The sequence below is a fragment of the Diabrotica virgifera genome, chromosome 6 (assembly GCF_917563875.1).
Source record: "Diabrotica virgifera virgifera chromosome 6, PGI_DIABVI_V3a".
Taxonomy (NCBI): Eukaryota; Metazoa; Arthropoda; class Insecta; order Coleoptera; family Chrysomelidae; genus Diabrotica; species Diabrotica virgifera.
Window position 1 is genome coordinate 57,980,023 of NC_065448.1, and position 24,062 is coordinate 58,004,084.

Consider the following 24,062-nt stretch of genomic DNA (forward strand, 5'->3'; position numbering starts at 1 on the left):
AGAAATGAAGTCTCTTGGGTTTCGCCTATTTTATATATTTTTATTATCCATATACATCCCTCCAGTGACCACCCTATATAATAACTAAAGTGGTAGTTTAATCTAATGTTACTCCGCACTGTTTACCTCTATGTTTGGCATGATTGTTTTGAAGACATACAGAGCATAAATGTTATTTATTTTGAAGGAGAATGATTTGATATCTATATTTGAACTATCAAAATAAACACAAATTTTTGGTATACCAACGCAATTCCCTTCTACTTCTACGAAATAAAGAATAGTATTTTTATAAGAGTATTAGTCTAAAGTAATATTTATATACAAACATTTATCATGGGGTATGGATATGTTAAAGAATATGTATGGATATATGTTATATATAACAACATACAATATGTTAACGCATTTTTATAAATTGTACGGCATCAATATTTCGCACGATGGACCATTAGACAAAAAACCATCCAGGAACCGAAGCTTTTCACCTCACAATTTTTACAGAAAGGATCGATTTACTTGAAAATTTGAGAATAAGTAGTAGGTCAAAGGATCAAAATCTATATGATGCCGAAAGGCGCTTTTACCATGGGGGTGATTGCCGCCCCGTCTCGGGGTTGGAAAATTTTTATTATATTTTGACCGCAAAAGTTGATAAAAACACTCATTGTAAGCAAAAAATGTTCTATACATTTTTTTGATAAAATTAATAGTTTTCGATTTATTCGCTATCGAAAGTGTTAGTTTTATATCGAAAAAATCAATGTTTTTCGATATACTCATTTACAATTCACTCAATTTTTGCCGTACAAAAATTTTTTCAAACCAAATTCTTGGGAATTAAATAAATTATAATTTCATATTTAAACATTTTTTCGGATCTCTGATTCTAACCTTTCTATTCTGAAGAAAATGGCATTTTTTACCAAACTACAAAAGTTCGTTATTCGCTTTTAACTCCAGTTTTTTTAAAAACTAATCATTTTAAGCCAGTCAAACTTCTTGAATCTATTAATAATACATAAATAAAGAAGAGTAAAAAAGGTCAATGACTAAAAACACCGCTAACTTACATTTTTATGCTTCAAATTGGATTTCTTCTTTTTTTTTTTCAAGAAAATATATTGATTTTTAACCGTAACTTTTTTATTTTTTATCCTATAAAGTTTGGTAGAAAATAATTTTGTAGGATTTTACAAGATCTATAAGCCTAATAATACTAAATCTTTTTTAAATCCTCAGTCGTAAAAAGAGGTGACTTTGAAAGGGTGAGTAAAGGTGGTTTTTGCATGTTATTACAAGTTTTAATTGTCAATAGCTCACTCAATTTTTGGCATAGAAAAAATTTTTGCAAACCATATTCTTGGGAATTAGATAAGCTACAATTTCATTTGTAAAAATTTTTTCGTATCTCTGATGCTAATCTTTCTATTCTGAAGAAAAGGCCGCCTTTTCCAAACTACAAAAATTCGTCATTCGCTTTTAACTCCATTTTTTTAAAACTAATCATTCTAAACTGGTCAAACTTCTATAACCTATTAATATTACATAAATAAAGAAGACCAAATAAGGTCAATGACTAATTTTATTAGGGTGGTGATTAGATGGTTACTTCCGATCACTTTTTCGCTGAAAAAGATAGGGACTGACATTCTTTTCATTATAATCCACTTAATTTTTAACTTGAATTTTTTTTTATATTTGGAGATAGATATTTTTAAACACTTTAAATTTGTTTGAACAAGTTATCTTCGAAAAATTCATATAGACAAGGCGAAAACGGCGGGTTCGTTGGAAAAATACTCCCATGAGATTTTTTTGCATAATCACATTCGTAAGAAACCCCAGAATAAGGTTCAAGAAGTCGCCCACGCGAAAAGTGGTCCAATTTTTTATTAATAATTTTTTTTTGTCAAATTGCAAAAATCAATATCTTCGACCCGAAGAAGTTTTTTTCAGATTTTTCGGACCATTCCGGACAGAAAAGGTCTCTTATAATTTTTCTCTAAAGTTGATCGTGTTCGAGTTATAAGCAATTTAAAATTTGAAAATTTGAAAAACGCGAGCATGGCCATTTTTAAGACTTAATAACTCGGTTAAAAATGATTATTATGAAAGTCAGAAAGTGACTAAATCAAATTTAAAGCCCCCCTTCATGATCCTGAAGAAATTTGTGTAATTAATTTATTACTAAGCTGTTATTTTTAATTATTAATAATGAGTGGTAAGATCGTATTGACGCGGCTGTAAATGTGAGTGCGAGTGAGATTCGCCATTGAACTGCCTGAATGGCATCTCTTTCGCACTTATCATGGACGGCCGCCTAATACGTGCATGGCGTTCATTATTTTTACTTAAAAATAACGGCTTAGTAATCAAATAATGACAAAAATTTCTTCAGGATCTTGTAGGGGGGGGGGCTTTAAACTTTGATTTAGTTACTTTCTGACTTTCATAGTAATAACTTTTAACCAAGTTATTAAGCCTTGAAAATCGCCATTTTTCGTTTTTTAAATTTTAAAATGCTGTTACCTCGAAAACGAATAACTTTAGAGAAAAATTATAAGAGACCTTTTTTTATCTAGAATGGTCCAAAAATCTAAAAAAAATTGTTCCAGCCAAAAATATTGATTTTTGCAATTTGAATAAAAAAAATTGTTAAAAAAAATTTGGGCCACTTTTCGCGTGGGCGACTTCTGGAATCTTATTCTGGAATGTCTCAACGAATGTGATTATGCAAAAAAATCTCATGGGAATATTTTCTCCAAAGAGCCCGCCGTTTTCGCCTTATATAATAGTTTTCCCGTGTTTTGACTTTGAAACTACAATATTTAGCATTTGACGAAAAAGAGTTAACATATAATAAAGTACAGCTCGATTACTATTGGTCTTAAAGAAAATAAAACAAAACGGTTTTGTTTATTTTTTCAAAAGTGACAATTTTGTTAAGTAAAGTTTTGATAAAACGAAAACTTTTGGAGCTATTAGCAGAAAACTTATTAAAAACATTGATTTTTTCGATATAAAACTAACACTTTCGATAGCGAATAAATCGAAAACTATTAATTTTATCAAAAAAATGTATAAAACGTTTTTTACTTAGAATAAATGTTTTTACCAACTTTTGCGGTCAAAATATAATAAAAAATTTTCACCCCCACATGGGGTGGCAACCACCCCCATGGTAAAAACGCCTTTTGGCATCATATAGATTTTGATCCTTGGACTATCCACTACTTATCCTCAAATTTTCAAGCAAATCGATCCATTCTGTAAAAATTGCGAGGTTTAATCTTATTTTAAGCTTCATTACCTGGAGTAATAAGAGAATAAAATAAAACAGGTGGAATATCAATCACAATGTTAAACAGTACTTAATGGGTTAGTATATTTTTTAAGTTTAAATTTCAAAATTTGACATTTTAAGATTGACGTTATTCAAAGGTAAATATAAACAATCGTTATTAATTCCGTAAAAGGGCTTACGGATATGAAATTTATATCAATAAATTCTGTTTTACTCACTGTTGATTAAAGCTCGGATTATAGGCAAAATGTCTTTTTTTGCCTATTTTGCCTATTATAATTGTTTTTTGCACTTTTTGCCTTTTTTCGTAAATTCCGCCTATTTGTGCCTTTTTTAAAATTTCATGGTACTACCCATGATATTATTCTATTACTAAACAATTCTATAATAAAATTTTGGGTCAATAATAAAATATCAATGGTTTGTTTATATAACAGATTTCTAGGAAAATCTACCTGATCGAGACTTGAGGGTTAACTATTTGGAAATATCTAAGCTTTATTGATTTATTATCAGTTGTACAGTCGGTTACTGTATCAGAGTTTAGTCACAAATTGCTATATCCTAGTTTAGTTTTGTTGCGTATACCGAAAAGCAAAGAACACGTTTTAAAACGTTTTAGACATTTGTGTGAAAAGATGGCATCTAAATTAAGGCTATGGATCGCACCTTATTCGTAACTTTCTCTAGAAGCAGATGGAGTATTTTGTAAACCATGCGGCAAATCGGTAAGTTCTATTTTTTCTCTTTTTTTCCCGTCCCACAACACAACTAAATTCTAAAGCGGTTTTAGAATTCTAATTATTTTTTTTAATTCTCAGATTTCAAGTAGAAAAAAGTACTTTATTGACCAGCATTGTGGAACCCCACTTCATAAACGTAATTTGGAAAAATTAAATTCCTCTAAGTTAGCCCAAATATCTCTGCGGCATAGTTTAGGCAGTTCAAAAAAAAAGGAGGAAGACGCATTTAAATTTGATTTATGCCAGATGATGATTGCATCCAACATTCCTCTATATAAAGTTAATAACCCTAAAAATAAAAATAAAACAGTCTTTTAGTAATAAAATAGTATTTTAGTCTTTTAATAACCCTATTTTTAAATGCTTTTTCGAAAAATATCTTAATAAATCCTTACCGGACGAGAGTACATTGAGAAAACATACTGTGGAAAAATGTTATGTGGAATGTATTTCAAAAATTAAGCGGCAGTTAGAGGGCAATTTTTTGTATATTACCGTGGATGAAACGACAGATGTATGCGGCAGGTATATAGCTAATTTAATGATTGGAATTTTGAACGAAAACTTTGCGAGAAAACCTTATTTAGTTGCCGTTAAAGAATTGGAAAAAACAAACAATTTAACAATAAGTCGATTTATACAAGATAGTTTAACAAACCTCTTTTTACCCAACCCTATACCAGTGAATAAAATAGTTTTAATGCTTTCAGATGCTGCGGCATATATGTTAAAAGCTGCTGTTAATTTAAAGATTTTTTATCCTAATTTAATTCATTGCACTTGTGTAGCCCACGGGGTAAATAGAATTGCTGAAGAAATAAGAAATCTGTTTCCGTTGGTAAATAATTTTATAAATTTTATGAAAAAAGTTTTTGTAAAGGCTCCGTTGAGGGTGCAAATATATAAAGAAAGACTTCCCGTTGTCCCTTTGCCACCTAAACCAGTAATTACAAGGTGGGGAACCTTGTAATTAGTTATGTCAGAATTTGATGATGATATTTCCGAAGCCATTCGAGAAGCAAAAAAAATATTAAAAAATCCCAAATTGAAACAGGAACTCGCTTATATCAATGACAATTATAAATTAATAGTTACCACAATTACCTTATTAGAAAAACAAGAGATAAATTTATGTGAGTCAGTAAAATTAATAGATAATTTAAAGACGAAAATTAAATCGGCACCGGGAAGTAACGGTCAATTAATTTAAAAAAAAAATGAAATATGTTTTCGACAAGAATGAAAGTTTTTCGTTTTTATCTAATGTTGCTAAAGTTTTGAATGGGACATTTTCCGAGAAATTACAAATTATGCCAGATTTATGATCCGCTCTGAAATATGCTACATTTACATCTGTCGATGTCTAACGTTCGTTTTCAATGTACAAATTAATTTTAAGTGATCGAAGACATAGTTTTAAGACCGAAAATATTGAAAAACATTTAGTTGTTTCTATTAATGATAAAATTTTAAGTGGTTACAAGGTTTAATTATTAATTAACAGTTATTTAGTTACTAGTTTATTTATACTAATGTGTAAATACACCTGCTTTAAGTTAATATTACGTTAATTCACTTTGTACAATAAATAATAAGTTATATTCCTTTATTGCCTATATTTTGCCTAAATGTTAATATTCCTGCCTTTTTTAATAAAAATCTTTGCCTATATAGGCGCCTTTTTCTTCAATTTTTGTTGCCTATAAATCCGAGCTTTACTGTTGATTGTACAATAAATTTTTATTGAGAGCACACGTTCCTTTTCGTGTAATTGCCTTAAAATTTATCTTATTTTTAAAAGCCACCTCCATTCCATGACACTAATGCCAACTGTCTGTTGCATTGTTTCGTAAGCTCAAAGAGGGCAATTCTAATAGTGTTGCCATAGTTATATAAAATACGTTTTCTTATGAGAAATAAAATCTTTTGATTTTGAATAATGTTAGAAGTTGATAATTATATTTTATACTAACCCAAATAAAAAAGGTCGTAAAAAAAGTATAGTATTCAACTTACATGTGATGGCTTTTGTGTCGTTGAATATACTATTTAAGGTATTTAAATCAAAAAAATTGAGCCAATTATACTATTAAAAATTACGTACCTGTTACATTTAAGATAATTTGTTAAAAAATTTACCTGGAACAAAAAGTAAGAATTAATATTTTATTGTTTTAATATTATATTTATTTTTGAACAATATTATAGTTATTTTTTATATACAGGGTGTAACAAAAAGGCAGGTCATAAATCACATATTCTGGGATCAAAAATAGTTCGAATGAACGTAACTTACCTTAATACAAATAGGCACATAAAAAAGTTAGAACCCCTTGAAGTTACAAAATGAAAATCAACGTTTTCCAATACAGTCCAACCCACTTATTGGAATAGCCTTAGTGCCAAGTAAATTATTCTTGTAACCAGGACATTCTAATAACCGATCATTGGTGGCTAGTAGAAACGTTTCGGGACCTCAAATTTATATTCCTTAAAGCGGGGTATTTCTATAAGCGGGTATAATTCGCGGGTATAAACCTATAATTCTATTAAGCGGGTTCGACTGTATATATGTATTGGTTTTAGAACGTCTTTCGACGTTGTCCGATGCCTAACTTCCACGTCCTTCTATCATCTCATTGGCCATCTCTAAGATCCCTTGTACTCATTGCTTTGGTTACCCCTTCTTTCCAAGTCTTTTTGTGTCTTCCTCGTTTTTTGCGGTTTGTTGGTACATAATCTTTTTGAAAATCTTGTGTCTTCCATTCTTTGCACATGACCATACCAAATCAACTGTTTCCTCTCAATGTATGTTGTTAAGTAACCATCTATTCCAACTCTTTCCCTACGGGATACACCTAACGATCTTCTAAACACGTCCATCTCTACAGCTTCTAATTTTTTCCTGTTGTTCTCGGTTATTCTCTAAGTTTCTGCTACGTAAAGTAAGCTGCTTTTAATAAGTGTTTAATAGATATTGTATTTTCGCTGTATTTCTATTTCGGAGCTCCAAAGAATTCTATTTAGGCAGCTAATTGTTCCTCTAGCTTGTGTTACCCTTTTCTTTCTGGAAGATTACTCCCAGGTACGTGTATTCACTACAGGATGTGACTTCTTCATTATCCTCTAGTTCGATATTGGATAACTCAGCTCCTATGGGTAGATATTTAGTTTTTTCCACAGTAATTTCCAAGCCCCACTGTCCATATTCCCCCTTTAGTTTTCTTTCCATATACTGTAGATTGTCTTTATCATTAGCTATGATGACTTGGTCATCAGCAAATTGTAAGGTATATAAACAAACCTCTCCGTGGTCTATACCCATACCGTGGCATTTACGTTTCCACTGGTTTAGTGCTTTTGCAACATATATCTTGACCAAAGTTGGTGAAATACAGCAGCCCTGGCGCAGACCCTTGTTAACGATTAACTTTTTAGATAGTGTTTTGCCAATTTTTACTTGTGATGTAGAATTTTCATATTGATTTTTTCAGGCTTTGTTTAAAGTGCAGCTGATGCTGTTTCTTGTAGTGATTTCCACAATTTAGTCACAGGAACGCTGTCGTATGCTTTACGGAGGTCAACAAACATGGGATGGGTCTCTTATAAACCTATCTATAATTCTATTAAGCGGGTTCGACTGTATATCGAAAACTATTATGGCAGGAACATTTTACCGACAATACACGAGAAAAAACGCTCCGCTCCACAGAGGCCATAAATTAGGGTTCGGAATTAGCTTAAGGATAATTGATAAATAATAAATTTTGAGAAAAATTTCGCTATTTCACGTTGCGTTAAATCTTGTCTTCCTTTTTTATCTTTATCTGTTACATTTTTCTATTTCGCAAAGCGTTCGTCCACACGCTCCATCGGAATTCTTTTTAAACAATTAATAGTTATTTATGAAACATAAATAACTTAAAAATAGCTTCAGAACAACATTTATGAAACAGTTCGTGAAGTAAGCTTTTTGCGAACGCACGCGATGTTTAGAGCACGAGCGACAGCGGGGCGAGTATTATACATCTCGTAAATTTCACAAAAAGTACTTCAAGCACAGTTTCATACCATATTTTTTTATCTACCATAAACAAATAAAAAACTGTAACTCTTCGTCACTGGAATTCATTTCTATTCTACAATTTTTAGAACTTTGACATTTAAAATTCTAACTTCTTTCATAATGTTGTTCTGAAGCTATTTCCTTGTGGCATTTTTTATGATTAATTATTTATATGGGAAATAAGCCACAATTAAAATGAAAAAAATAATTTTATTAACGTTTCGACCCCCAAATCTGGTGCCGTTGTCAAAATACAAAATATTACTAAAATAAACAAAACTGTTGTTGCTAAGCAAAAAAATTCTTCTAATAATTTATTTAATCTCACTCATTTATATTGGCAATTCAGACATATATTATACATTTTAAAGTAGAAGACTTTAAAATGATATTGCCAATATTTATGAGTTGCGTTCCTGGGACGACTTACTGAAAGATAGTTCATTCGACTACATGAAATTAACCCCAACTCAAGAATATCCGTCATAAAAAATTATAGCATGTGATATGTCTTTAAAAAGACAACCAAATGCAACGACAGTAAAATTCTTGTGATTTACTATGAAGTCTCTAACTCGAGAATTTTTACGACAGTATGGTGCAAATGAAAGGAATAAATTCGTTATTTCGTAAACCGGCGACTTTAAGGAAAAATCCCGAAAGAGGTAGATTTTTATTTTTAAGTTATGATATTGTGGCATATATGGTATACTAGTGACGTCATCCGTCTGAGGGTGATGACGTAATCGATGATTTTTTTAAATGAGAACAGGGGTCGTGTGGTAGCTCATTTGAAAGGTTCTTCAATTCTCTATTCAGTAATGCAAACATTTACATAATTATTTATACAGGGTGTCGTTCTACTTCTTTTTTTGTCAAATAATTTAATTTAATAAAAAATTTTTGGACACCCTGTATAAATAATTATGTAAATGTTTATATTACTGAATAGATAATTGAAGAACCTTTCAAATGAGCTAGCACACGACCCCTATTGTCGTTTAAAAAAATCATCGATTACGTCATCACGTCCAGATGGATGACGTCACTAGTATACCATATATGCCACAATATCATAACTTAAAAATAAAAATCGACCTGTTTCGGGATTTTTCCTTAAAGTCGTCGGTTTACGAAATAACGAATTTATTCCTTTCATTTGCACCATACTGTCGGTGGAAAATAGTGTCGCGCACGCTTGATTAGCAATTAAAAAACAAAGGAGTTTTGAATATTGTATTGCAAAAAACTCTTAGGGATTTCATCAATCGATGTTTAAAAAATATCTACCTACCTTGGCAACATTTAAATTTTCAGTTTTTCACATAGTTTTTGAGGGTTAAAAATGGCTGATTTCGCAATTTTTAAATTTTTAATCGCTTATATGTCAAAAACTATCATTTTTAGAGAAAAGTCACTAAAGACCTTTTCTATTTGGAATGATCCAAAAAACCTAAAAAAACTGTTTTCCATGCAAAAAAAATAATTTTAGGAAAAAAACAAAAAAAAAAACGTTTAAAAAAGTTTTGACCACCTTTTGGTCCTGGCAACATGCAAATTTGTTAAAAGGAGTCCTTTTTGAGTAAGATTGTGCAAAAAATCCGAATTAGAATATTTTTCCTAGCGGATGCGCAGTGGCTTTCTGGACTAGTTGTAATTTTATTGCTCACATGTCATCACCATGACAACGCGAAAGTTAAGGATATTTGATTATATGAAAGTGAGCTAAAAAACAGTGCGAACAAGTAAATCCCATTTAAAATACATTGTTACTTCACGCACACTTTGAACCCTTCACGCACTGCTATCTATAATGACAGTTTTCACAAACTAAAAACTTAATACATAATATGACATAGAGTAGGTAAAGATTTTAAGTAAACGTGTTTAAATAATTTGTAAAACGCTCTGTAAATTGATTTTCCTCTGTAAAAAAAATTTATGTACAGTTTGCTTAAAGCGAGCATCTGTATCGCATCGTGTTATTCACATACACCGAAATAACATTATTTCATTTGCGTTTCTCTTTAATTCCCGTGTTTGCTCAGTTTTAACAAGCGATGCATGCATATTGCTATATGTGAGCAGGCATTAGTTTGTTATTAAGCACAAACCCAAGCTTAGTTCACTTTGCTTCCCTTATAGGATAGTCTTGTTCTGAAATTATAAATGGAGATATTAATACTAAGACGTGACTTATTACTATTGAGAAATATCGAAAAAGTTAATTAAGTAAAAAGGCAAAGTAAGTTTTCAACCTAATAGAAACATTAATAGTATTGAAAAATATTACAAATATTACTAAAAGATTTTTAATTGAAAATTTATTGGTCCATTTCCCAGGTAACACCTCCAAGGCTTCTAAAATTTGCAAGCCAGATGGATGCTGAAGCGAAGAAGATGGTTTTGCCTTCGCATTGAAACTGAATAAAAATGGAATTTTTATTTTATTTTTAATTAACCCTTATCCGGGCAACACATTTTACTTACGTAACCGGGCAACTCGGGTCCATTGGGCCCACCACTGTTCTTTAATGTACTATTCATATTTACCCATATATTATGTCTAATATCCATTTTTGATTTTTTATTAAAGTTAAATTTAAATTCTCTAGATTAAAAAAAGGTGCTACTATAGTACCTATGCGGTCTACCTCGAGGGTGCGATCTACCTGAAGGATTTGCACAAAATAATGAAATGCAAAAAAAACTTTTGTAGAAAAAATTTCAAAAAAATAAATAAAAAAATTAAAAAAAAATAGAACAAAGAAGACTTAATTAATAAATAAATAAAATCTTTTGTAAATCATATAGGCCATTTTATTTGAAAAGAGGGATTGGTATTTACGCATACCCTGGAAAAAGATTACGGTGTTGTTGCCTTTCATTATTGTGTGAAAACCCTTCTGAGAAAAGAGTATAAAAGAGAAAATATAGTAGGGACATAAAACTTACTCCAAAGTATATCTACATTATGATTGTTGACACTCAGCTGCCCTGCAGTTAGTAGGAGTCCAATAAAAGCATATATCTCTGTAGAGTCGCAATATCTCCAGTTCTCTATCCCCAGGACTTTTCGGCTTCTTTATTTGTACAATTCACTATTTCGTTCACAATTTTTTCGTCCACAAACAAACAAAAGGAATCAACAGCATCATCCACACTTTGACCAGGGGCTAACATTACTTTGTGCACTTTGCTTTTTATTATGTCGCAGGATCACATACGTCCTGTCGGTTGTGGTTGACTCTTCCAGTTAGTTCCAACCTTAGTTTCAAAAATTACACGCTCTGAAATCTGGGAACTGGTAGCTACATATTCTTCTTCATTATCACTCAATACTACATGCTGATCAGCCTCTTCACTTGCTTCCGAAAGATGATCTTCAAGTTCAGAGTCACTTGCAATGCCAACTACTTCAGGAGATCCTTCATCATCGGAATCCCATAAATTATTAGCAATATCTTGCAGTTCTGCAGCTGATAATGGTTTTCGGGACATTTTATTCGCACTGTATACTTTCACTGTAATTGAATATAATTTTACTGGCTTAATAGTTGTCGACACTAACATCGGTATCAAACGACTGATAGCAGATGCATTATTTATTTCAAAATATGTATAGGTGCCTACCTAAAAATACTATTACATTCCAACAATCACTATCAGTTTTTACAATTCATTTAGAATAGATATAACACCTATTGTAAGCATATCTTTGATGTTCACATCAAAGAGGTGTTTAAATTGTTTGTTGCATGTTTATACTTTATTATTGGATTTCCGGAATCATAAAAGTCTTTTACATAATCCACAAAAACATTACCTGGCTGCCAGATTAACTTCTGTAACAAAGATTTAGACTTTAGGTATAAATACAAGTAGGATCCCTTTACGTGACAAAATTCTTTCGACGCAATAATTTCAAAAATGATAATGAATATTTTGAATAGCTCATGACTATGTTGAAGGAAACATACTTCTAAACAAATTCAGTGATGCATAAAATTCAATAAATTTTTTTTTATCAGTTTATGATAAAAGAATTGGCGTCTGGGGCCCGCCGGGCCCACCTTGCCCAGATAAGGGTTAAGCAAATTTATGTCAGTAGCTACAAAACAAACTATAAATGCCCGATAAGTACTTAGCCTAAAAAAAAAACAAAATTCTGTAAAAGTGGTGATTTATTACTGAACATAATCTCCTAGCTCGATACAATTGACCCCTAGATGCTTCAACCTTATTAACTCCGTCTGAAAAATACGTTTCCTCGAGGTCTGCAAAATAGTTTCCTTGGCGGCGATGACCTCTCATTTGACTTAAATTTCTGCCCAGCGAGTGCCTTTTTCCAGTTTGGAAACAAAAAGAAATCGCATGGATCAATTTCTGGAGAATATGGTGGATGAGACAAAAATTCGTAGCCCAATTGGGCCAATTTGTTTACCGCGACGGCCGAGGTGTAAATCGGTGCGTTGTCATGCATTTCTTTCGCCAAATTTGGTCGTTTTTTTTTGTAATTCGTTGTCGAACCGGCCCAAAATTTGGCATAGTAGAGTCCTGTGACCGTTTTGCTCTTCTCTAGGTAATTGATGTAGATATTGTGGTGGTCATCATCTTTCCAGCCGACAGAAAGCCTTTGCCTTCTTCGGAGCACGTTCGCCGGGTGTCGTCCACTCTTTCGACTGTTTCGTGGCCTCTGGTGTGTACCAGGGGATCCATGTTTAACCAACGGTTACGAAACGACGTAGGATCCTCTTCGTACCTCGCTTAAATAGCGTCAAGCACTGCTTTGAAGTGGCGTCAGGATAACGCTTATTGATCAGAGCGAGAAAACGCGGCACTCATCGCGCCAACAGCTTTCTCGTGCCCAAAATTTCATGCAGAATGCGACACACGCGGTTTTTTGAGATGACTAATATCTTAGATGTCTCGTGCATCTTCAGCCGATGGTTTGCCAATACGAGATTTTGTTATAGTGAATGAATGAGAAATTTAATAAAATGAAATTGAAAGCATATCAGTCTTTTTCAATTGTCAATGTTAGTTAATTAAGGCGGGTTCTCACTTGTCAGTTTCGCTGACACAATCTAACTGATTCACTGATACTGAACAAAAAATGAACATGAGAACACATTTTCATTTTTAATTATCAGTACATTCATACTTTCAGTTAAACTGAAAACCAGTTCTACTTTTTATCACTTTGACTGATAATTCTCTCATGATGGTATTGCCTTTTTGTTTTTTCGAAGCAATTTTTTGCAGACTGCCTTGAAATTTGTCTTCGTTCTTTCTTAAGTGGTTTCTATATATGAATCAAAATCTTTCAAAAGCTAATTATTTCAATCCATTTTCATCACCACGATATAAAATTTTTGGACTAACTGTGTACTGAATGTAGCAAAACATGAAACGTGTGAATACAAACGTCGCTCTTTATTTTTCGTTATTAAAGAATCAGTCAGACTGCTTCAGCGAAACTGACAAGTGAGAACCCGCCTTCAGCATTTTTGTAAGCGATCTGTTTCAGTCAATATCTTAAGGCGGGTTCTCACTTGTCAGTTTCGCTGATGCAGTCTGACTGATTCATTGATAATGAAAAATAAAAAGCAATGTTTGTACTCACACGATTCATGTTTTTCTACATTCAATATGCGGTTAGTCCAAAAATTTTTCATCATGATGATGAAAATGGTTAAAAAAGATGAAAACCAGTTGTTCGCGAAGTATTTATGTTTACAATTAGTAAATGAGTTAAAGAATATTCTTCCAAATCAAAAGAAAAGAAAACGTCGTAGATGGTGGGTCAGTTCCTGGATATTACGCAGAAATAAATGGGGTGCCAGTGAAACTATATTGAAAGAATTAGCTTTGGAAGATTGTGATTCATATACAAACCACTTAAGAATTTAAGAAGACATATTTCAAGAGATTCTGCAAAAAATTGCTCCAAAAATACAAAAATCCAATACCATGATGAGAGAATGATCAGTCAAAATGATAAAAAGTAGAACTGGGTTTCACTTTAACTGAAAGTATGAATGTACTGATTATTTAAAATGAAAATGTGTTCCCATGTTCATTATTTGTTCAGTATAACTGAATCAGTTGGACTGCGTCAGTTAAACTGACAAATGAGAACCCATCTTAATCAATATACTGACAGACATTGGCAAATGAGTACATCGTGATTTTATACAGGGTCTTTGGTAAAGAATGGACCATAGTACCAAATAGTTTAGTACCAAAGTTAATAATAACCGAAATACAGGGTATCAAAGTTAAACTTTTATTTTATTTATTCTTAAATATTTCCTGACGGACATGGGATAACAACACGAAATTCGGTAAGCCGGGGGTGTTTTGGGATAAGAAATCTAAATTTGCTACCAAAAATTTTTTATTACCCACAGGGCGCTATATACCTTTTAGCGCTCATTTAATCCGTTCAATTCTTTTACCCCTACTCCACGTACTTTTGGAATCAAAATTTTTATTCTCTTAATATTTTTACTTAAGAAATATATATACTACATTCATCTCGCTAAACTCAACTGTTTTCGAGGTAAACGTATTTTAAGCCTGCGATACAACATAATTTTTTGAATAATATCATTGTAGTTAGACCCGAAAAATAAAGTTGAAACCATAATAATTGTGCCAGTTCTCATATTTATGTCATTGCATCGCAAATTCCATTTGAAGAAATTTGCGATACATTTTTGTAAATTTTTAATGTTTTAAGTTATTTTTCTTATGTAACTACAATGATATTATGCAAAAAATTATGTTGCCTCGCAGATTTAAAATGCGTTTATCTCGAAAACGGTTGAGTTTAGCGGATTTGACACCCTGTATTTCGGTTATGATCAACTTTCGTACTAAGGTAAGTTAGCTTAACCCGGCACCTGCCACGTGGGGTGCTACCAGCACCCCATAACATATTTTTATCAAATATTTGGTATTTCAAGTTTGGTAACCGAGCTATGCGTCATAGTAGCTTTCTATAATATTATATAGCATAGATGTGTTAGTGTTTGAAGTAGTTATTTAGTGTCATTCTGAACTTGTAGCTCTAAAGTCGAATCGGGGTGTCATCATCTGGCACTTAAAGTTTTAAATTTTTTTTTGTATTTTTGATAAACAGGTCAAATTTACATTTTTTATTGAAATAACTGATTTAAATTATTAATATAGACACTCTAGATTCACTAAATCTTATTTTTTTTAGATATTTTACTTGACTTCATTTATTATGGCTTGGTACTTGCTAATTTGCTAATAACACCTTTTTCATTTTGTTTTTTTAACTTTTATAACATATTAGTAGCTAATAAGTTAATAAATATGTTTTTTTTTATATTCTCGCGTTACTCAACAAATTATTTTGTTTTTTAAATAAGTAGATCACAGAAAATGTTTAAGGGATGCTGTGAGCACCCCACGTGGCAGTTGGCGCCTTGCAAAGCCACGTGGCAGGTGCCGGGTTAAATCGACCTAATTTAACCTCAGGAATCTACGGTTAAGCTATGGCCCATTCTTTAGCAAATACCCTGTGTATGCATGTACATAATATGACATATCGCTCATTCGAAATAAAAGTGCCCCAAATCAAAAAACAAAGTTTCTCAGGGAAGACAAAAATAAATTTTTTAGATCTCAATTTAACTGTAAGTTTTAACTGGTAAATGCTAAAATTTATGCTAAAAAGTATATTAAAAACGAAGCATATGAATAAGCGAATGTTTCTAATTGTGTAGGAGGCAAAACCAAAAAACCCGAGATATCTGATGTAACAAAGAAAACAGATCAAAATTTTGAATTATGTCACTTCTCTTGTAAAATATGTATTAGAGACTTTTTTAAAATTAACGACAAATGCATATGACACTTCTCGAAATACAACGGTTTTCTTGTTAAATAATGATACGTTCACGTCGAATATTAGAGCATAAATGAAAAGTGTCATTGTTCCTGAATTAAAGTATTCATTTTACTATCAAAGAAATAGTGACACTACCGCCATCTTTCAAAGTTGGAAGTAAACATCTATGTGACATTATTCCTGGTAAAAGTATAGGATATTTGGAGATAACTGGAATTATGCAGTTTTTGAGTTGTGTCACATTTCTTCCGGAGGAGCTGTGTATATAGGGTAAGGCAGATGAAGGGCCTATTAAAAATATCTCGAGAACTAAAGATAAGAATCATGAAAATTGGAATACAGGGATTTTGAGGTATGAACTATTTAATGAAATTATTTTGGCCCCTTTGATACTTCCGGTTATACCGGAAGTTGATTGTAAATTCGTTTTTTTAAATGGGACTCCCTGTATATTTTTACATTTTTGGATTCTGTTCGATGTCTTCTTTCTTAAAATATGAGGTTTTGTAATATTGTACAGGATAGTTTAAAAAATAATTACGGTTTTTAATAAATTTTGTAGCAAACTACACACCCTGTAGAATTGTACTTATTTGATATCAAAAAGTCCATTTATGTTTAAGTGATTTTTAATATAGTCTATTATTATTAAAAATTATTAATATAGCGAAATGTTTAATTTCAGTATACAGGGTTGGTCGAAACTCAGAATGAGTATTTTCTGAGTTTTCTTAAATGGAACACCCTGTATTTTAGTATTGTAATGAAATTATATTTCATAGTACATTTTATTCTTTAAGAATTTCCTATACCTAACTGCTTTAATTTGTAAGTTATTCGTAGTCCTTTAAGCCAAACATTAATTGCAACAAAAATTACGTGAAATTTTATTAGGGTTGCCGTGAAAATATTCAATTATAAATAATTTTTATAAAATAAATACATGTTAATCTAGAATGATTCTTAATTTGTTACTATCGGATCAGATATCAAAATGCCTACGTTGTTAAGATTGTTGGTGCATAAAATATTAATAAAATCAAACCATATTCTACCTAGCTGGCTATGGCTTTGACACTAAACTTGATTAAACATTAGACATTGTACTATTTTTATAGTTCCAGTTGTTACCATTACTAATATAAATTTTTGTAATGGGGAACTGATTAGTAAAGCTTTTGTTCTAAGAGAGTATAACAAAAATGTAGTACTATTAGTAAGAATTTATCATCTGCAACTCCCCGATAGACGACAACCAAGAAGAGAAACTTTTCAAAGTTTACTAGAATAGTTTCGACGTACTAGACACTTAGATTACGAGAACGTTCATACTAATATGCAGATTCTCAGTGACACTAACATTTAATTCATTTTAATCGTTAACAATAGTTTTTGTTCGATAAAATTTCTCGCAATCTAAATGTCCAGTTCGTCGAAACCGCTTTAGTAAATTTTGAAAAGTTTCTCTTTTTGGGTTTCATCTATCATGGAATTGCTGATGATAAATTCTTATTACTAGTAGCACATTTTTATTTGTTATACTCTCCTAGAACAGAAAAACATCTGAATCAGTTCCTGATTAGAAAAATGCATATTAGTAATGGTAGCAAAGCAATTGGAACTTCAAAAATAGTAGAATGTTTAAGCAAAGCAAATGTTTAAGCATATTTAGTGTCAAAGTCATAGCCAACTATATAGAATATTGTATGTTTTTATTAATATTAAATACACCAAAAATCTTAACTACGTAGGTATTTTGATATATTAACCAGTATTAATAAATTAAGGGTCAGTCGAGATTAATATCTGTTTATTTTCTAAAAATTATTTATGATTGAATATTTTCACGGCAAACCTAATAAAATTTCACATAATTTTTGTTGCAATTAATGTTTGGCTTAAAGAACTACGAATAACTTACAAATTAAAGCGGTTAGGTATGGGAAATGCTTGAGAAATAAAAAAGTACTATAAAATATCATTTCATTACAATACTAAAATACAGGGTGTTCCATTTAAAAAAACTCAGAAAATACTCATTCCGAGTTTCGACCAGCCCTGTACACTAAAATGAAACATTTCGCTATATTAGTAAAATAATATTAGACTGTATTAACCTTTAACTACCCGCGCATCAAGTTATAACATAGCTACACGCGTGGCGTACTTTATACGCCACAAGAAAATACACTTAAAAACAGCAAATTTGTTTATTTTTTTTTGAAAAAATAGACTTGTTGTTTGTTATAAACCTTATTCAGCATCAGTGAATACTTGGAGTCTATAACTGGAATCACGGAATAACTGGATTCCATGATAAATAAAATTACTAATAAAATTTTTTTTAAAATGTAGTTTTTTACAGGAGAAAAAGTATTGTTTATAAAGAAAAATATGTTTTGTGCCATAATGACTAAAAAACAATTGAAATATGTACTCATAATACGACTTATATCAATACAATCGTGGCGTATATTGTCCACCACCGGAAACAACAAATAATAAACTGTAAATTACGATCTTCCCAGAACGCCGATTATAACAAAACTAAAACCAAATTTTAAAGCACCTTCCAGTGATAGGTTAGAGAGATAAACAAGGTCAAAAATTAAATTTTTAAATATATTTGCAGTAGAATTCTTATATCTGGCGTACAAAATACGCCAGCGCGTGTAGTTAAAGGTTAAAAATCACTTAAATATAAATGGAGTTTTTGATATCAAATAAGTACAATTCTACAGGGTGTGTAGTTTGCTACAAAATTTATTAAAAACCGTAATTATTTTTTAAACTATCCTGTATAATATTACAAAACCTCATATTTTAAGAAAGAAGACGTCGAACAGAATCCAAAAATGTAAAAATATACAGGGTGTCCCATTAAAAAAACGAAGTTACAATCACCTTCCGGTATAACCGGAAGTATCAAAGAGACCAAAATAATTTCACTAAATAGTTCATACCTCAAAACCCCTGTATTCCAATTTTCACGATTATTTTATCTTTAGTTCTCGAGATATTTTCAATAGACCCTTTATTTGCCTCACCCTGTATATGTCTGTAATTTCGAAATGTATAGAAAAGACTAGATTCCTTCATGATCTCACAATTTAATTGATGTGCTTATCTAGGAAATATTTTCCTTAGAGGTTTTCTAGCATCACCTCGTATTCTTCCACTTCAATCCTACACAAAATTTCAACTCCAGTCCCAGATAGAATGTATTTAATATTTCCAATAATCTATTTTTCATCGAAACCTATTTAAACGATAGACGATAGAGAATACTATTTTATTTTATGTTCAGTACACCGGAAAAGCCTCTTTTAAAACTGAACATTAAAGTCGAGTAACATTGAATTACTCCTCTTTTGCCAGAGGCAAATGCCATTATTACAAAAGGCTCTATTTGACCGTGCTGACCGCAAAGTTGAGGAATTTTGCAGGAAAAATTACGAGAAAAAACGCCGAGAGCATAGAGGGAGTTATAAGGGTCGCTTTAGTGTTTTCCTGGGACTGCTAAATAACTTGTTACGTCTTAGTGGGGAGGTTCTTTTACGCCAAGGTGGGCTTGGGGATGTTGGAAAAATAATATACCAGTTTATACTTTATAATTAATAATGAGTTAACGTGGGAACAATAAATACAATGGTAAATTACATCGCATTGCGTCTTCTTCCATTCTGCGTTATATACTGTATACAGAACAGGACTGGATAAAACAGGCACCAACCTTAACTCTAAACAAAAGGCACCAGACTCCTCTCCTAAGCTTTTGGAATCAAACTGTTTTAAAATCATAATGCATGTACATAAAGTAAATCAATATTAGACAAAAGACTAAGTTTTCAGTCTAATAGCACATAAAACAATAATAAGAATAAATAAAATAAATTTCGACCAAGAGTTAGGATTCTGTTAACCGAGATACGATAGTATCAAGCGGCGCCGCTAGGAGGAGCTTCTCCAACAATGCGTCTCAGAATACTTTAACAACACTTGGTCATTTTGTACTCTAAACCGAGTATATATATATATATATATATATATATATATATATATATTGATGTGATCTTGATTATTGATATGAGATAATATTCTTATATGTTACTTAATTTAATCAATGTATTAATACTAATCCAATTAATTAACCAGATCACATATCAATATGTTTTCAATCTCAGGGCGAATTATAAATTAATTACTTACTTCCGTGGCTTCTAAATATTTCTTAATGGTTCCTAATCGGGATAGAAAAGAAAAGAGTAAAAAAAATACACATATGGGTTACAATTATAATCAAAATATTTTTTATTTTATTTAAAAGGCAACCAATGCTTAATATTTGCTATTTCTTATTATTCTTAAACATAACATTTACAAATGGGAATCTTATTTCCTTTTGGTTTTCAATTGAAAGTTTTTATTAACATTTAACTATTAGGAGTTATTAGGAACAACTCTATTTAAGTTTGATGAAGCTTTTCTGATATTATTGATTATGTTATTCAATTTTTTATGTGGAATTTAATACGAAAAACCCATACATTCATGTCCAAACAAATGAGACTGACCTTTTCCTGGTGAACTGAAAATGTCCTCACACAAAACCCTTTCCTGCTATCCTTGGCTGCGATCAAACCTCGTCCTGGCTTCCAGTGATGTTCTCCTTTGAAAAACTAGCTCGAATAGCTCTCGTTCCTGCTTTTGTCGTGATGCTGTGTTCTACCTTTTTCGAAACTGCTATCAGCTACCGGGACACTCTGGGCTCAAGGAGGTTCTTTTACTCTCGACCTGGCCTACTTCTCGTTCCACGATAGATACTCCACACTCACGGAACTACACCGGCTTTCTCACTCCTCGAACACTACCGTCTACTACTCGACTTCACTTCTCGACAGCTCAAAACATTCTGCTCTCACTTTGTCATTCATTCCCCTACTTTCTAAATATCCCTTCCAAATTCACAAATCAATCTTCCACCACCAACTCTCATTCGTAATATTCCTCAAAACCAATTTTTAATCTTTCTAAATATGCTTAATGGATTTCAAAAGAAAATATTTAATTCCCATTCTAAAATACTTTCTAACTATTTACAAATTTTAATGACCTATTCTCTCTTTCAAATGAGTCTTATTTAGCATAGGCTAATGATCGAAACCTTCCGCGAAAAACGATAATGAACTATCATCTATTTCACTGAGTTTTATTTAGCATAGGCTAATGATCGACCTTCCGCGAAGAAACGATAATGGTACGCGTCATTCACTTTGTTTATTCTAAGCACATTGTTCCGAGTTTCGTACGCTTATTCTAATCACTTCTTAAAATTACATATAACAATTTGTTGTATACAGGTTGTTTTAAATTTATATGCCCGTGGTTGAGAAAATTGAAAATATTTTATACTGAATTGAATTTTGTTTATAATTATCAAAATTTAATTTTCATATCAAATAGAAATATAACAAATCCCCGCCTTGTATTCGATAAAATTTATCTGCATTTTTAAATAAATTTTCTCGAGGCAAAACCAACTCCCTGTATATTTCCTTACTTTAATCTACGTCTTATATCCTAACTTACTATCTACTTCATGTAATTCTGTCTTTTATTCGTGATATTTGTATACATCGTGAATATTATAAATTCCTCGGATCTTTTCCGAGTTCCTGTGCCTCAACTCATAACTATTTATCCCATTTTCATTATTCACGATGTACGGGCCTTCGAAAACAGGCATCAACTTTGCGCAAATGCCCCCAGGAAGATTTGATACTCGTAATGCCCTCACGAGTACTTTTTCACCCTTTTGGAAAGTCACTGGTCTTCTTTTTCTATTTTGTTCCTGTCTTTGGATATATTTTTCGTTGCTTCGCCGTAATCTTCTCTGTACGGTTTCAATCACCTGTTGATATTCTTTTGGCTCTTGGTCTTCCCATGGCCTTATCGGCAATACACCCTTCATGATGTATTCTGGGGTCTCTTTTGTTACTGTGCTCGGAATTGTATTTAGATACCTTTCTATTTCCGCCATTTTCCTGTCCCAGTGGCGATGTTGACCATCTGTTGCAATGCGAAGAAATTTCGTCACTTCCTGTATGAATCGTTCCGAAGGATTACTCTGTGGATGCCTGATGCTGACAAAATTTGTCTCTATTCCTCGTTCTCGAAGTTGTCCCTTGAAACGATCATTTCGGAAATACGTTGCATTGTCCAGTAGGATCTTTTTTGGTGTTCCTACTATGGCTATAAAATTGTCGATTTTTCTTAATATTTCCTCCCCCTTTGTGGTGCGGCAACTATATAATTTTACGTATTTTGAAAACACATCCACCATTACCAGAATATGTTTGTTCCTTTTAGTGGTCATAATTAGATCGCTTAACATATCTATTGCTACAATGTCTAGTTTGTTTCGGGCTTCAATATTTTTGGCAACATTTTCGTTTTTGAAATTCCGACTCTTATATTTTTGACATACATCGCACTTCTGGGTAATTTCCTTTGCAATGCGGTAATCCTGTCGGCTGATGTAATTTTCCCTAAAAACGAGCCAAACTTTTCTGCTACCGATATGCCCATTGTCCTCATGTAATTTCTTTATTATCTTTTCGGCCAATGTCTGTGTCACTAAATATAGTTCCTTTCCGTCTATTCTCTTAAAATATATGTCATTTTCTACTTCCGCTCTTCTTTTCTCTCTTTCCTCTAGGTCTTCTTGGTTTGTCCTTATCTCATTTAACGAATATATCCCTTCTTCTTGTATTAATCTATTTAGTCCCACCTGTAGAGTAATTGTTTCCTTTTTTCCCGTGTCCTCATCCCGTGTTAGAGCGTCGGCTATTATGTTGTCTTTTCCTTTTATATATCGGAACTCAAAATCATACTCCTGTAATAATAGAATACCTCTATGTATTCTATTATTTACTAATCTATTCTTCATGATATGTACTAAAGCTGCATGGTCTGTTTCGATTGTGAATTTTGCTCCCAATAAGTAAAACCTCAATTTGTTCACGCAATATAGTACACTGGCAAACTCCAATTCTGTAACACTATATTTTCTCTCATGTGTTTTAGTCACTCGCGATATAAAACATATCGGCACTTCTTGGTCGTTTTGTATTTGAGACAGAACTCCTGCAAATTTTTGTATGGACGCATCAGTTCGGAGTATAAAAGGTAAATTGTAAATGGGGTGGTATATTTTCGTTCCTTTTGCGAATTCTCGTTTTAATGTTTCGAAAGCTTCCTCCTGTTCTTCTTTCCAATTCCATTTTATTCCTTTTTTAAGCAACTTTATCAGAGGGATTTCCTTTTGGCTCAAATTGGGAATCAGTTTTTTAAAATAATTAATCGTGCCAAGAAAACCTCTCAATGTTTTCAAATTCGTTGGTCTTGGGTATTCATCTATGAGCTTGACTCTGTCTTCGGATAATCTTACTGTTTTGGTGTCCAATTGAAAACCCAAATAAATGACTTCTTTTTGAAAAAATTGACATTTTTCAATGTTTAATTTCAATCCCGCTGTGTCCAATTCTTCCAGAATTATTTCTATGTGTTTCAGATGACTCTGAGTATCTTGTGAAAAAATTAATAAATCATCGATATAATGAACTATGAAATCTTCGTGGCGATTCAAAATGGTATGTAGAGCTCGGACGAGTGCAGCACAAGCACCCTGCAATCCAAACGGCACTACCTTAAACCGGTAGACAATACCATCAATAGAAAAAGCGGTGTAGTTTCTACACTTTTCAGCTAACGGTATTAACCAAAAACTGTGTTTTAAGTCAATTTTCGAAAATATGTGTGACCCGGTGATTCTTCCAAAAATGGCCTCGATGTTTAGAGGTGATTCATATTGTGATACAGTGTGCTGGTTGATATTCCTGGCATCTAAACATAATCTCAATTCTCCACTGCTTTTCTTTACTATCACAATCGGGTTAACATACGGTGAATCACATCTTTCGATGATTTGATCTTCCAACATTTTATTTATTTCTTCTTTCACCTCTTGTCGATACTTGTATGGAATCGGGTAAGTCTTTG